General features: G+C 41.8%; 1 pseudogene; it reads left to right on the plus strand.

Moving 5' to 3' along the window:
* The first annotated feature begins 2726 nt into the window (after positions 1–2726).
* LOC105552908 lies at positions 2727–9728 on the plus strand (annotated as a pseudogene).
* Positions 9729–12611: the final 2883 nt, after the last annotated feature.

Below are 12611 nucleotides of genomic sequence, written 5' to 3' on the forward strand. Positions count from 1 at the left end.
ACAAAGGAACAATAGACACTGCAGACTATTAGTAGGGGAAGGGAGGAGAGGGTGTGGGTTGAAAAACTACCTATTGGGTGCTATGCTCACTACCTGGGTGCAATATACCCATGTAACAAGCCTGCACATGTACCCCCATATCTAAAATAGAAGTTGACATTTTAGAAAAAGAAAGAAAAAGAAAATCGTTTTTGTAGAACAAGGTATTTATTACTTTTCGCTGCGTAACTTAAAACTTAAAAAACTTAGTGCGTTTAATCAACAACCATTCACTTAACTCACTCTTCTACAGGTCAGCAGCTTGTGTTGGCTCAGCTGGGCAGTTCTGGTCTGAGTGGGACTTGGCTGATGTTGGTTGGATATGCTCATTTGCCTGTAGTTCTCCGCAAGGTATGGGCCTGAATGGTCAATAATGACTTCATCTGGTACAACTGAGGCAACTGGGGCTCCTTTTCTCATGGTTTCCTGTTCTCCAGTAGGCTATCCAGGCTCATTCACATGGCATTCTCATGGTTCCAAAAATACAAAAACAGCAGCCTCAAAGCCTTTTGAGGCCTAGGGCTACGAATGGCCTGATGTTACTTCCACCACACTCTGTCAGTCAAAGTAAGTCATAAGACCATACAGTTTCGAGAAATGGAGAGATAAATTCACTCTTTTAATGAGAGTTGCTTCGAGATATTGTGGCCACTTCTGCAAATCTCCTACAAACTATTTTAGAGCTCTACCAATATAAAAATTCAATTTACTGATAAACAAATATTCTGAAAAGTATATAATTTTAATTTATTTTAGAACCCTTTTCATTCACTCACTACTTGGATAATAATGGATCTCCTCAAGCCATTCCATGACTCCTTCAGGAGCCCAGGGAATCTTTTTGCAAAGCCCTAAAATTGAGAGAGATGACACCAGCAAGATTAAAAAAAAAAAAAAAAAAGACTCAGAACTTAGAGCACAACTGAGTTATGGCTGTGGTAGTACACCAAAGCAAAGATCTTTGACTTCTTTCTGCTGTAGTCTCTAGGGCCTTCCTGATGTCTCTAGGACCTACCCTGCATCTTCAACCTCTGTGAAGCTGAACTTGTCACATGCATTGGCATAGAATAAACACCCTTTATTTGAGCTCCTTGGGAAGTCTTTCCTCAAGTTCTCTATCACAAAACAGTCAAATGGTCTACGAGGATCAGTGCTGTCTCCTGGAAAAAGAAATGCAATTGAGTTAAAAGAATTCTGTTTCTGTCCTTGCTTCAACACTTGTAAGGTGAATGTCTTTGCCAAGTCTTTTCCAATTCTGAGATTCTCAGAGTCCGTCATCTTTGTGGAGGACTCCAGTTATGAGCCAACAGGTGGATTTGAACCAGGAACAATACTCCATATCAGCTCCATTAGATGTTTTCAAAGAGAGGAGATGCTCAAGAGAAAATACCAGTGATGGGTTTTCTAGAGGGCAACCATTTACTTTCTCCTTGAGATATGCCTAAGACATCCTCACAATAACTACTGTAGAAGAATAATACCTTGTCTACAGTCATAGCGGTAATATTATATTCCCAATCTCAGAAAGCAGGCAATAGTGAACCTACAACTGAAAAGAATCTCATCTCTATGAATGGGTTTATGAACTTCACTGATTACCCAGAGTTGGAATTGCCCTTGTTCTTAGTGTTTCTCAGTTGCTTCCTGGCCATTATTTTGAGAAATATGGAATGGGTCATTCTGACCCAAGTGCATCTCTTCACCCTATATACTTCTTCCTAACAAATGTCACCCTTTGGGATACCTTAGTCATCATGCCTCAGATCCTAGCTATTCTGGCCACAGGCAAGACAACCATTTCCTATGGCCACTAATGAAAGCAATGAGATCCTTTTTCTTCATTTGTGTAGGAACTTAGTGTTTCCTGCCAACAGCAATGGCCATAAGCAGCCCACGGCCCCACACTGCAGCCATGAACTTCAAGACACGTTGGGGTTTTTTTTGGTGGGGATTTGTTGTTGTTGTTGTTGTTGTTGTTGCTGCTGTTTTTCAGACAGAGTCTCATTCCATCACCCAGGCTGGAGTGCAGTGGCACAATCTCAGCTCACTGCAACCTCCACCTCCCGGGTTCAAGCGATTCTCGTTTCTCATGCCTCAGCCACCTGAGTAGCTGGAATTACAGACATCCACCACCATGCCGGCTAATTTTTGTATTTTTGGTAAAGATGAGATTTTGCCATGTTGGCCAGGCTGGTCCCAAACTCCTGACCTCAAATGATCTGCCCACCTCAGCCTCCTAAAGTCCTGGAATTACAGGCATGAGCCACCATGCCTGGCTGACATGCTAAGTTTTGATGGTGAATGTGGTGAATACCTACACCTGAGGACTATCAGGAGCCACGTTCAACACCATCTGCACATTTGCCCACTTCTTCTGTGATGACAATTAGATCAAATTCTGTCACATCCTGCCTCTGCTGAAGCTCATTTGACATACTTCAGGAAACAGCAAGATAATCCTTATGTTCTTTGACAATTTTTATGATTACAGCTGGCACTAGGGTCATCCTGATCTCCTGCCTGCTAATCATCAGGGCTTTGAGGGTGAAGTCATCAAGCGGCAAAGCCAAGGTTTTATCCATCCACTTGTGCCTCCCACCTAACTGCTATGACCTTCCTTTAGGATCCTCATCTTCAGACATGTGAAGTATCTCAGATAAATCACTGAAAGAAGACAAGTTGGTATCATGTCCTGCACCATCTTTATTCCTATGCTAAAACTTTTGATCCAAAGTCTAAAGAAGGATATACAAGTTGCCTTCAGAAAGGCCATAGGTAACTTCTGGGTTTTTGAGAGGCTGTAACTCTAGGTGAAACTTCTTCTTGGCCAATCTGCTCTTAATGTCCTTAAGCTATTGAAGGATGAACAGGATGTGACTTCCCCAATAGCTGCTTGACAAACTTACAAGATCAGTTGTTTCCCATTTGTGAACATCCTGCTCCTCCACCTGATTCATGTCTGCCTTTTTTCATCTATTCTGTATCCCAAGCCTCTCAGAACCTTCCTGGAACCTGTTTTCCAAGAGTCACAGAATCTCAACATTGGAAGTGCCTTTTAAAGTCATCTTGTCCACCCTACTCCACCACTCCTCTCCATGTCCAAACATCCTTACCTTACTCACCTAATGTTTCCAGAACTATTGTTTTTCCCTTCCTATCTCTTCTCTTGTCACAACCATCACTCTATTTATCCTGAAAATTTTCGCTAAGTGTTAAAATGGGAAGATTTCAATTATTTTATTTGCATAATTCAAGATTTGGGTTCTGTAGGGGTTCACATATATTTATTTATTGTATAATGAAAAAGACAGTTTAGTAAGTTAAAATTATAACATTTCCTAAAATTATTGTTTCATTGATTTTAAAACTGTTCTTAGGATAGGCATGGTGGCTCATGTCTGCAACCCAGCACTTTGGGAGGCCAAGGCAGGAGAATCACTTGAGTCGAAGAGTTCGAGACCAGCCTTGGCAATAAAATGAGACCTCGTCTCTATAAAAAAGAAAAATTATAATTAAAAACTGTTCTTAAGTTATATATTGGGTGGGTATCTCAAAGTTCTGTCATTATCTCACCCTTAGAATATAAACCAAAAGTCGGTGAGTCCATAAAAGAGATTTGAAGCAGTAGACACATTCTCCTGCTTGTCTTGAAAGGGTAAGCTGCCTTGTTATGAGAGATGTGGCCATATGGCAAGGACCTAATGGTGGCTTCTAAGTCAGTCCCTGGCTGACAGCTGGCCAGGAAATGGGCACCACAGCTATGCAAATAGCAGGCAAATGAATTCAACCAACAACCTGAAAGAGTTTGGAGGAGGACCTTGAGCCTCAGATGAGATTGAAGCTCCACACAGTAACTTGATTTCAGTCATGAAAGACCATGAGCAGACAACCCCTATGCTGACTCTTGACTCATGGAAATTATAAGATTTGTGTTGCTTTGAGTTGCTAAATGTAGTAACTTGTTATTCAGCAACAAAAAATTACTTGTAAACTAAAAGTTAGGTTTAAAGCAGAGGCCAATAAGCTTTCTCCATAAAGGGCCAGAGTAAACATTTTAGGCTTTTCAAACCAAATGGTCTTTCTCACAGGTACTCAAGTCTGCCATTGTAGTGAGAAAGAAGCCATTGGGCAATACATAAACAAATGAGTGTGGCTGTATTGCAATAGACATAATAGGCAGCAGGCTAGATTTGTACTATGGGCCATAGCTTGCTGATCCCTGAGTTAATGCATATCCAGTACTTGGTACACGGGTTGACACATAGTAAGTGATGATTCCTTTAGTAATCATCATCATTAAAAGAAGGGACTAGATCACACTGATTCTGGCCCATGATCATCAGATGCAATTACCTACATCCCATGCCATCACTTGTCTTAGCTTCTTCAGGCTGCTGTAACAAAATGCCATTAACTGGGTGTCTTTTAAACAACAGAAGTTTACTTCTAACAGTTCTGAAGTCTAGGAAGTCAAAGATCAAGGTGCTAGAAGATTCCATGTCTGGTCAAGGCCCACTTTCTGGTTCATAGGTGGCACTTTCTTGCTGTGCCTTCAAGTCACAGAAAGGGACCAGCAGCTACCTGGAGCCTCTTTCATAAAGGAACTAATTCCATTCATCAAGGTTCTGCTATCATGACCTAAGCACCTCCCAAAATTTCCACCTCCTAACACCATCACGTTGGTGATCATGTTTCAATGTATGGATTTGGGGGACACAGTTGCCATGCACCCTAAACAGGTGTCTGCTGCTCATGGCAGCTCCTGAAGTTCTGTCTGCTTTAATAAAGTCTTCGCTAGAGAATAAAATACCTAGGAATACAACTTACAAGGGACATCAAGGACCTCTTCAAGGAGAACTACAAACCACTGGTCAAGGAAATGACAGAGGACACAAACAAATGGAAAAACATTCCATGCTCCTGGATAGGAAGAATCAATATCATGAAAATGGCCATACTGTCCAAGGTAATTTATAGATTCAATGCTATTCCCATCAAGCTGCCATTGACTGTCTTCATAGAATCAGAAAAACTACTTTAAATTTCATATGGAACCAAAAAAGATCCCGTAGAGCCAAGACAATCTTAAGCAAAAAGAACAAAGCCAGAAGCATCATGCTACCTGACTTCAAACTATGCTACGAGTCTACAGTAACCAAAACAGCATGGTACTGGTACCAAAACAGATATATAGACCACAGGAATAGAACAGAGACCTCAGAAATAACACCACACATCCACAACCATCTGATTTTTTACAAACCTGACAAAAACAAGAAATGGGAAAAGGATTCCCTGTTAAATAAATGGTGTTGAGAAAACTGGCTAGCCATATGCAGAAAACTGAAACTGGACCTCTTCCTTATACCTTATACAAAAATTAACTCAAGATGGATTAAAGACTTCAATGCAAAACCTAAAACCATAAAAATCCTAGAAGAAAACCTAGGCAATACCATTCAGGACATACGCATGGGCAAAGACTTCATGACTAAAACACCAAAAGCAATGGTAACAAAAGCCAAAATTGACAAATGGGATCTAATTAAACTAAAGAGCTTCTGCACAGCAAAGGAAATATCATCAGAGTGAAAAGGCAACCTGCAGAATGGGAGAAAATTGTTGCAATCTATCCATCCAACAAAGGTCTAGTATCCAGAATCTACAAGGAACTTAAACAAATTTACAAGAAAAAAAACAAACAACTCCATCAAAAAGTGGGCAAAGGATATGAACACACACTTCTCAAGGAGGACATTTATGTGGCCAACAAACATAAGAAAACAAGCTCATCATCACTGGTCATTAGAGAAATGCAAATGAAAACCACAATGAGATACCATCTCACGCCAGTTAGAATGGCAATCATTAAAAAGTCAGGAAACAACAGATGCTGGAGAGGATGTGGACAGTGTGGTGATTTCTCATAGATCTAGAACTAGAAATATCATTTGACCCAACAATCCCCTTACTGAGTATATACCCAAAGGATAAATCATTCTACTTTAAAGAGACATGCACACATGTTTACTGCAGCACTATTTACAATAGAAGAGACTATTGCAACACTATTTACAATGGTAAACCCAAATACCCATCAATGATAGACTGGATAAAGAAAATGTGGCACATATACACCATGAAATACTATGCAGCTATAAAAAAGAATGAGTTCATGTCTTTTGCAAGGACATGGGTAAAGCTGGAAGCCATCATTCCCAGCAAACTAACACAGGAATAGAAAACCAAACACCACATGTTCTCATTCATAAGTGGGAGTTGAACAATGAGAACACATGGACACAGGGAGGGGAACATCACACACCAGGGCATGTAGCGGGGTGGGGGGTAAGGGGAGAGATAGCATTAGGAGAAATACCTAATGTATGAGGGGCTTAAAATCTAGATGACAGGTTGGCGGGTGCAGCAAAGCACCATGGCACATGTACACCTATGTAACAAACCTGCATGTTCTGCACATGTATTCCAGAACTTAAAGTATAATAAAAAAAAAAATTAAAATAAAGACTTTGCTATCACTTTTTGGAAGTCAGTTCATCAGCAGACAGGAAACTTACAGAAAGTCGCCATTTTGGATTTTTAGCATTCTTTCTGAAGATATTGCAAGAAATTTTACGAAACGGATGGTATGTGCTAAGTTCTATTTGTACATTCATACTGTATGTATAAAATAAAGATTCATACATGTAATAAAACATTGACATAAGAAGAAAAAGTCAAATGAATAAAGCAGCTGGATTTCTGCCATTTAAATTCTGCAAATTTAAAGATGCCACAACATATATTCTATATTTTGGAGAATTATGGTTTGGACCCAAACTGCATCCCTATGAATTCACATAATATTTATTATAGTAGATAAATCACAGATGGACAGAGAGAGCTTATTGAGTCATACACTGTCAAAATGAGACACTATTGGAAATACAAGCATGGATGCTGGTTTGTCATTCATCATGACTAATTATGGAAAAGACAAAGTGATATTGATTTTGATCCATTTGCTGGAAAAGGTGGCCTCTTGATAGCATCTGCTCATTTTGATGCATATGTGTATGAGACAGGCATCAACTGTTACACAGTTTATGGCTCAGGAAAGGCAGGTAAGAAAAACCAGAAATGGAGAGGACCATATGAAAACATTAGGGCAAATCTTTGTCAGTATGGTTTAGAGAAGGTAATACTTTCTCTAATACATTTCAACAAATATGGTTGACCATATTAAATTTCCTGGTTTCAGATACATCTAAACTTTCCTGGAGAACGGCACATATTTTAATGCAGTAATTACTGATCCTCCATATGGTATTAAAGAGTCTACAAGAAGAACAGGTTCATGGAAGAAAATATCAACAGGGATAGAAAAATGTCCAGGAAGCCACATTCCTTGAGTTATCATCTGAGAACTATGTTTTTTGACCTGCTAAACTTTACAGCTGAGACTCTCATGTTATTTGGAAGACTAATCTATTGGTTACCAATATATACAGCAGAATACACTGAAGAGCTAACACCCCCACACTCCTGTCTGAAGCTCATTAGCAAATGCAAGCAGAAGCTTTTCAACCACACATCAAGGTGCTTGATTACAACGGAAAATGTCAAGAAATGTGAAAACCGGGACCAGTATTCACATATGCTAAGTGATCATTTTCTTTTTTTTCTTTTTTCCTTTTTTTTTTTTTTTTTTTTTTAAGACAGAGTCTCGCTCTGTCGCCCAGGCTGGAGTGCAGTGGCGCAATCTCAGCTCACTGCACCCTCCGCCTCCCGGGTTCACGCCTTAGCCTCCCAAGTAGCTGGGACTACAGGTGCCTGCCACCACGCCCGGCTAATTTTTTGTATTTTCAGTAGAGACGGGGTTTCACTGTGTTAGCCAGGATGATCTCAATCTCCTGCCCTCGTGATCCGCCCGCCTCAGCCTCCCAAGTGCTGGGATTACAGGCGTGAGCCACCACGCCCAGCCTTAAGTGATCATTTTCTAACATACTAAGGTCATAATTTCTTCCATGAGAGATATATTAAAGGGGTAACAGTGTCCCTCTCCGTGAGTTCCCTCAGAGTCTTGAGGGGTTTGGTGAGGAGTAAGTTGGTGGAAGTCTTAGTGAGGGACTGAATCCACACTGGGCTGTGTGTCTTCAAGACACTGTCACAGGCGCCATGACCCAGCAGAAGGAACACACACCTGGGCATTAGAGGGTCTGTTCTAGTCCTCGTTCTCTCTGAGCAGCTGAGAGACTAAAAGCAAGGCCTTTTTTCTCTCTGGGTCTCAGTGCTCCCCTTTGCACAATGCTAACACTCCTTAAATTTGCTGGACAGCAAAGCCCAGCAACTTCTGCCTGGGCATGGTTTCAAAATCATGGCAACTAAAGCCATGAGAGGCAAAGTGTATCTTCATGGACACATTCACAGAGAAGGTAGCCCCAGGCCCACCTTTGTCAGCAACACAAGCCCACAAACCCCGCTTTAATGAATATTTGAACTGTTTCCAAGGTATATCGGTTTTGAACCAAACTTCAATCTGTGAGCCAGCAGTTCCTCTGCAGAAAGATGCCCAGGAAGTATTTAGCTAGACTCCTATGTCACCTGCCCCAGGTCTTATTTCTTCCTGCCTGAGTTTTTGTCAAAGGCATTGTGCCGTGTGTCTTTTGCATCTGTTCATCGCTCTCTGCTTCTGTCTGTCTGTGCAGGTATCTGCCTGTCTGCCTAGGCCTGTGCCCATCTGACTACCAGTCTCTCTATGTGTCTGTGTCACCTGTGTCCCTATCTCTTCTACATCAGAGTGCCTGTCTCTGTGTGTATCTCACTGTTTCTGCATCTGAATCTCCTATCCCAGTCCATGTGTCTTCCTGTTTACGTGTCCCATCCGCTCCATAGCCCCTCTGTCAGGTGTCTGCCTGAGTTTGCAGAGCCGATGCTGTTGATGGGCCTCCATTGCTGTTAGCCTCTTTGCACGACAATGAATCTTTGTGTGTCTGTCTGCCCACCTGTCACTCTGTGTCTTCTTGTCCTTCTCTAGGAAACCGCAGCCTTTCTCTAAGTCTATCTGCTTGTGTGTGTGTGTGTGTGTGTGTGTGTGTGTGTGTGTGTGTGTGTGTGTGTGTCTAAAGCTCTAGAATTTACCCCCCCCCCACACCCCGCCCAACGCTTCTTTAAGCAAATGTACATCTACATTCAGTCCTACCTCTCCTTTGCTCCTCCCAAGGAGGGACTCCCTGGGGCTCATTTTTGTAGCTCTTTAGAATGTTACTGACCAAATCTAACTCCCTCTGTCCTTGACCCTCTCTCAGATTCAAAGCCCTCCTTTTCCTGAATGCCCCGAGTCCCCTCTCTTTGCTGTGGCTGAGGCAGAAGGGAACCAAGCCTTCCTGCCCAATGTCACGGTGGGACTGCAGATTTATGACTCCTGCATCTCAGGGATCCGGGCTCTAGGGAGCACCCTGGCCCTGCTGTCCAACCAGCTTCCATCCGCAACCAACTATGCTTGTGGCTCCCAGCAACATATCCTGGGAGTGGTTGGAGGGATGACCTTCCTGGAGTCAGAGCCCTTGGCTGAGCTGCTCTCCGTCTACAGGGTCCCTCAGGTGACAGACATGCCTGGAAAGAGAAAACCACTTAAATACTCTGGGCAGACAGTGACAAAGTGCAGCCTGGTAGAAAGATCGGAGTAACGACCTCGAAAAGGTTACTTCCCTGGGCCTGGGATTTCCCTCTTTCTACAAAACAGGAGGTGAGTATTAGACTAGAACATTTCCGAATGCTGATCAATGCATGGACTAGTACTGGTTTGCAGTGATCTTTCTCTGATTTGCAACAGAATGACAAAGAAATGACACAGTGTATGCACATGTTGGTGTGAGGTCACCAACCCTCCTTAGATGGTGGTTTTATTTTTCCAACGAACTTTTTTGTGGCAAAATAAAAATTTGGCAAACTTGGGCTAAACTCCCATAATTGTCCTATCGATGTCTTAAACAGCCTGGAATCCCCAGGACTGATAATGCCTGGAGGCCCTACACTCTCCAACCAACCATGATCTGAGGGCTGATGACAGCATCTAAGATTTATAACCCAGGCTCGGATCATCTCATTCCTCCTTTGCAGCCTTCCCAGAAATTCAGAAAGTTGAACAAGTGACAAACTATTCCACTGGATTTCTTGATGTTCCTGTGAAACATTTGCCTAGATTCCAGTTCTGTTTGATCTTCAGTATATACTAAATCAGTTAGGCAGGGAGGCAATGTTTATGAAATTATTTCCCAGGTGAAGAATATTTATTTCCCCTAACATGCCTGAAAGATACCTGACTGCCTGTTGTGACCTTTAAAACTCGCTCCCCCAAAACTTAAATATCTTCCCTTCTAAATTCCGCTGAGGCCTCAAATGCCACAATTAAAAATATCCAGTTAGATGCAAACATTTTATTCTCTAGAAGGAGTGATAGGTACATATCGTCAGTCATTCACGCCCTAGTAGAAATGAGTTTGTCACGTGCTTTTTTTCTTCTGCAATATTAGCTGAGAGTGACACTAATAATAACTATATCTATCATTTACTGGATATTTACTATTAGTAGAAAGGTGATTTTTAGATCCTTTACATGTGTTCAAATCCTTAAGATTAAATAAATTAATACATGTAAAACATTTAGAAAAATGCCTTGCTTATAGTAAGTGCAATATCAGTATTTCTTATTGACATTATCTTCTTTTATTATATCATTTAATCTTCACAACCCTATGAAATAGACACTATAATTAGTCTCATTTTGCAGATGATGACATCGAGGCTGAGAGGAAATGTTACTTGTCCCAAGTCACATAGCTAATAAATAGTAGTTTGAGATTAAAACCCAGGGACCTTGATTCCAGGGGTAAAAGAAAGTGCAGAAGCAAAGAGGAGGGAAACTGCCCTAAATAAAACTGCTCCCTCTTTTTATACTGGTTACTATTTCCAAATGTTACTGAGCACACCACCACTAGTGGTGTACGGAATTGTGCTATAGTCACATGTACCATGAGGCACAGGTGAGGCCATAGCCCTATCCTCAGGGATGTTCACACTCTGGAAGAGAAGGCAAGCATGAATTCATATAACCATAACTCGGGGGTACCCACAGGGTTCTCAAAAGGCCTCTCTTGGAAGAACTCAGGGCAGGACCACGCAGCCTCAAGCCTCTAAATTAGAATGTTAGGTTACAGTGGCTTAGAATGATGTCTTCTAAGTCAAACCTCAAGACATCTAATTGACAGGATTGCTTTTTCTAGTTTTTTGTTTACATGAGAAGTCTTACAAAGGCATGAAGATAAGTCACTTAAGATCTTGATTGCCTTAACTAAAAAAGTTGAAGTGCATGAAATTAATACAGTTCCCATGCCTGCAGGCTGCTTTGAGGTCTCATTCAGCACAGCAGGTAGTGTTAGACCTAAGACCATTCTCCCCACAGTGCTAGAGAGAAGATGCCTACATCCTAAGTGAGTTCAGTTTTAGGGGCTCTAGACCTAGAAGTGTGTGACCTCCAAGGCTGATCCTTAGGAAAATGAATTTAAATTGCCAAAGTTAACCTCTTCACAAAGGACCCTTGGGCTTGATGCTGGGGAGATGTGGGAGGTAAGCCAGGCATATCCTTAGGACTGGAATGTAACTAAGGGAGTCTCTCTCCTAGATAGGTGATAACCCAATCAACTAAAAAATGGCTCAGCCTACCTGGGTGTTTCTGTCCTTTACAAGGGAGAGGATGTCTCAGCTGAGCTGAACTCTGTCTAGGCAGGTCTGACTTCAGAGCCACAATGGTCCAGTTATTTCTTTGTGCCACAATGCTAGCCTCATGGATAATCCTTCTGAGAATAATTTAACTTCAGATAGAGGCTTTCTGTAGGAAGAGAATACACTGACCAGCCAACACAATGTTGGTTACATGGAAAGTTATATTTCTCACTCTTAGTAAGTGGTGTCTGGTCTTGGCAATGATTTTGGGAAGCCTGCACCAGTCTCATCTATGTCAGTCATTTCTGGGTGAGTTCCTCTTTCTTGAAACTATGACATCATCATGTTGCTCATGCACCACTCACTAGGACATCTTTGAGATTGGCAACTTGGTCTTGCTTATATGAGTATATGAACTGGCATGTAGCTGTTGTTCAGCACCCATCCATTGAATGGGTGTGAACTGAGACATTTCTGAAACTACAAAGTAGATTGTAACCACCACCAGCAGCTCAATGCTTAACATACGCTAAGTGCTACCTGTAACTTACTAAATATCCAAGGAAACTCCAAATGTGTTACATCTTAAGAAATTCTTGAGCATTTTGCAATAGCCCTTGCTGTTGCCGACTCGGGTTTTCCAAAACCCCAGAGTCCCTAAAAATCAAAGGACCCACCTCATTTCACACAACTCACCAACAGAGATCACTGGACAGCGGTGGGCTGGGAAGCCAAAGAGCTAGAAATGATGAGGGGCACTGGCTCGACAGTCAGAAAACCTGGATCTTACGAACGAACGCTACTTACTGATTACGTGACCTTGACAAATTGAGTCGTCTGTCTGAGCG

The sequence above is a fragment of the Mandrillus leucophaeus genome, unplaced genomic scaffold, assembly GCF_000951045.1.
Source record: "Mandrillus leucophaeus isolate KB7577 unplaced genomic scaffold, Mleu.le_1.0 Scaffold578, whole genome shotgun sequence".
Lineage (NCBI taxonomy): Eukaryota > Metazoa > Chordata > Mammalia > Primates > Cercopithecidae > Mandrillus > Mandrillus leucophaeus.